The 4542-nt window shown below is 41.3% G+C and overlaps 1 long non-coding RNA gene across 1 annotated transcript; it reads right to left on the reverse strand.

The window, feature by feature from the left end:
• Nucleotides 1-2559: 2559 nt before the first annotated feature.
• Nucleotides 2560-4140, reverse strand: LOC147730635 (uncharacterized). Its single transcript, XR_015308592.1, has 2 exons — nucleotides 3757-4140; nucleotides 2560-3001 (listed from the first exon to the last, which is right to left on the reverse strand). It is a non-coding gene; the product is annotated as an uncharacterized LOC147730635 (long non-coding RNA).
• Between the last annotated feature and the right edge of the window lie 402 nt (nucleotides 4141-4542).

Here is a 4542-nt window from a genome sequence, read left to right on the forward strand (position 1 = left end):
TGGATGTACCGCAATTTTCTCCAACTTAAAGGAGACAAGACAGAAATCATATTGTTTGGCTAAACTCAGGGTTTCTGGACAAAGGACCAATAGTGGCTCCTGGAGGGAGTTCTGCGGGGTGGTGACACAGGGCGAGGGAGGGACAGGGTGGGGGGTAGTAAAGTCCGGATTATGGCCTAACGGAAGAAAGTATACAAATAAATAAATACAATGAATTTCGTTGCGCAGGCTCAATCACCAAATGCGATGCAGCGACAAATGCGATGCAGTGCGCGCAATGATATTCATTTTATTCATTTATTTGTATACTTACCTCCGTTAGGCCATTATCCGGACTTTACTACTCCCAACCCTGCCCCTCCCCCACCCTGCGTCACCGCCCGGCAGCACTCCCTCCAGGAGCCGCTACTGCAAAGGACTAGGGGACAGCAGAGCTAAGGCCTGCTCCACTACCCACCAGAATTGCTTCTCTACCCACCATAATTCTAGATGATCAGCTATCGATGCAAGACCAGATTGCAGCCACATGTAGCACCTATTTTGGCATTATGTGTCTACTCAAAAATATCTTCAGATGGCTTCCACTGAACTTGCGTGAAACCCTCATCCAAGCACTAGTTATTAGCCACATTGATTATGGCAACACCCTGTATCTGGCCTCCAACTAATCCCTACTATCAAAACTAGAAGTGGTCCGAAACACCGCTGCACGAATGATAAATAACCTGCCTCCAAGATCCTTGTCAGTCCCAATTCTCGGAGCACTACATCGGCTCCCCATTCGTGAGAGAGTACTATTTAAACTGCTCTGCCTAACACATAAATTGCATTCAGGACTTGGCCCAAAATACCTTCAGCACAGATTTATCCCTTATGCACGAAGCAGAAACCGGTGATCTAGCAACCAGTGTGTTCTTTGCCCTATGCGGATCCGCACCGCGAGATATGATGGCCGTGCATTTTCGTATCTGGCTCCACTTCACTGGAAGAAACTTCCTCTATTCATGCGCGCATTCTCTAGCCTTGTGGAATTAAAATAACATCCCAAAACTAGGCTGTTTTAAATGCTGCATCTTTCACACCAACCTGCCAAATCAATGCCGAAATGTCCCTTCGGGGATGAGTTGTGTCCAAGATTTAAATAACAGAACAAAAAATAACAGAGGCAGTTGTCTGAATTCCTGGAAAAATAACAACACACATTGACTGATGGGGAAATTTCTTTCTTCTGCCTTCCTTCCATGTATCACATTGTGGAGAGTTTCACTTTGAGTTCTTTATGTCTTCATTGTCTACACTTCTCTGAAAGCAATCAACTGTATTTGTGTCTCTTTTGGTGTGCACCCTTTATGACTGTGCATCTCAGTCTTGAAGACGAAAGTTGTGTAAACGTGTGGCACCTGATCCATTTTCCGGAAATTAAGAATGGTGTTTTATGGGATAATGAGATTCTGAATTGCAACCATGTTAGAGATTATGGGGCACATGCATCAATGTGTTGATTTGCGATTCGGAATTTGCGAAAAATAGAGAATCGCAAATTCCGAATCGCAAAACGGAATGCATGAATATTATTGCGAATTTTTACTGATTCGGTAAAATTCGCAGAAATTAGCGAATCGCATTAATTTGTGCGAATAAATTGCGAATTCGCATTTTGCGATATCGCAAAATGCGAATTCGCAATTTATTCGCATTTTCATTCATCACAGCCCAGCCACACCCAGGAAGCCAGGAGCCTAATTGCACACACCTGCCAAGCAGATTCAAACTGAAAACAGGCAGTTGGTGCATTCAGCTCTGTTTGTCTGCAGTGGAGGAGTGTGTTGGAGTGCTGCTGTTGGAGAAATGGAGCCAGAAACTGCCAGTCAGGATGTACAAGTCAGAAAAAGGAAAATCAAGTTCAGTGAGCAAGAACTGGAGATACTGATTGAGGAGGTGACTTCACACCACGACCAGCTGTTTGGAAAGCTCTCTTTGAAGGTCCCTGAGGCTGCAAAAAGGAAAGTGTGGCTAGCCATACAGGCTAAAGTGAATGCAGTGGGGGTTGCCCACCGGGACATCACCAACCTACAAAAGCGTTGGTACGATTTACGCTCACGAGCAAAAGAGAGTATTGCGTCAAGAATGAAGAGTAGTAAGAAGACTGGTGGTGGCTCCCCTGACAATAAGGCCACAACTCCCCTTGAGGATTTGGTTGAGGGGACACTTGTTACAGAAGCTGTAGTTGGAGTGACCAACATAGACACCTCTGAGCATGCTGGCACTTCTCAAGGTAAGATTAATTTTTTGGGACAAATGCAAACTTAACTTAAATTGGGCTGCAGGATGTATTTAGTCATGTGTTTGATGTTGTAACATATAATTTTAATCTTATGTTACATCATAACTTGCATAGCACTAGTGTAAAAGGCAATTTCATTGAACAGTGCAATGCATCATGGGAGTTGTAGTCTTTAAGTCTAAATCATTATTCATCAATGCAATATGTACATAGTCAGTTTGCCTATCAAATAATTTTTAAACACATGGTAAATGAAGATTTAAAAGGCGTCCTTCTTCTGGAACACATTGTCTTTATTTTAAATCTTTTTTCTGAGAAGACATTACATTGATTTCATGCTTCATTTTTTTAATTATAGATGTACTAAAGGCAAATGAGGCAAACCCTTTTGATGAGATCAGCATGGATGTACATAGCCATTCAGACAATAATACTATGAGTTCCTCACCCTCTGTGCATGTTAAAAAAATCAGAAAATCAGTGCGGAAAGTACTTGAATCAGAGTCTGAGCAAGATGCCAATGTCACTGAATATGTGGTTGATGATTCTGAGAAGGCTGCCACTTCCAAAAAACACTTTAGTGGTCGTAGAAGAATCCAAGAATTCTACAGAAGAAGGCCTCGCACTTCAAATCCAAAAGACTCCACAGTGGATGATGTCCATGCAAGTACAGTTGAACTCAAATTATTGAAAGTCCAGCGTCTTCAGGGTAAAGACCTGAGAGTGATAAAGGGAAATATGAGTCACATAGTTGAAGACCTCAGTGGAATCAATAAGACATTGAAAACATTATGCAAGGTCATTCGAGGGGCGCATACTGCCTCAAATCTGAATTCAGAGCGTGTAGCAAATGCATTAGTGACATTAACTGACATTTTTCAAAGTCAAAACATTGCCAACTGTAATAGACATTTGAGAACTGTGGCAAGTATGCACACTTATGCCCGGGCTCTGAATAGGGTGACCAGCAGCAATGCACGTGTCATAAAACACACAATGCGCATGCAAAAGGGGATTAAAAAGTGTTGTGCAGAACTATGTGAAGGATTTAAAAATATTAAAAGAGGGGATCATGTGCTGCCAACTGATGACAACAAGAATACAGCTTTTGAAGGCAATGTTATCAATGAATCTGCAGGAACCAGTGTTGCTGCACACACCAATGACGTGTGTGAACGCCGTAGCAAAAGAGGAAAAGAAATTAATATTTCCCCATGCATGGTTTCTGAATCGGTGAAAACTAAAGCTTTAGGTTTGCGTGGAAGGAAGAAGTGATTACTTGTAATTGTTGAATTTTATTTAACACATTTTCAATGTACAATGATATGGACTAAGAATTACATTAGGCCAATATCTTGAATTGTTTACCTTTTATGAAAGTCATGCTTTGAATATTTTTTTCAAACTACTACTGTGTGCAACATGGTTTATTAAAGTGTTTACCTTTGAAAGCATCAAAATATGTTTCCTACCTTTTATTAAAAGTAATGTTGTGTAATTTCGTCCCTTCTTCTTCTCCCTTCCGCTGCGTCCGGTCCATAAACTCTTGCATGTGGTTGTTGTGGCTGGTTGAAATTATTTGGTAGCAAATCATCCTCATGTAGTTCAAGGCCTCTCCTAGTTGCTAGGTTGTGCAACACTGCACATGTTGCAACTATTTTGCAACACACATCTGGCCGATATTGCAAGGCTCCTCCAGTCTTATGCAGTATTCTGAACCTGGACTTCATGACCCCAAACGTCCTCTCTATTATGCTGCGTGTTGAGATATGGGCCTTGTTGTACAGTTGTTCTTTGCGGGTAGTTGGATTCAGGTATGGGGTGAGAATGTAAGACCTCAATCCATATGCACTATCTCCTAAATTGATAGATGACATATGTAATTAAAACATCACAGACATTGCAATGGATGTCAGAATCATTACAATTTGTATTAAATTAAAAAATAATTACCTAACAAATATCCATCTCCAAATTCTCCAGAAAGTAGGCGATCATGAATGGCACTATGTTTGAAAATGTACGAATCGTGGGCACTACCTGGGTAGCTGGCAACTAAGTCAGTGATGATTCCTTTGGAATCACAGATTGCTTGTATATTTAAAGAGTGGTAACTTTTTCTATTTCTAAAAATGTACTCATTAGCAGCTGGTGGACAAATGGGGACATGTGTTCCATCAACACATCCTATGACATGTGGGAAGTGTGCCACGTTATAAAAGTCTAACTTGGTCTGCATTAACTCCTGATGCGTTGAG

Source organism: Lissotriton vulgaris, chromosome 2_1 (genome assembly GCF_964263255.1).
Source record: "Lissotriton vulgaris chromosome 2_1, aLisVul1.2, whole genome shotgun sequence".
Lineage (NCBI taxonomy): Eukaryota > Metazoa > Chordata > Amphibia > Caudata > Salamandridae > Lissotriton > Lissotriton vulgaris.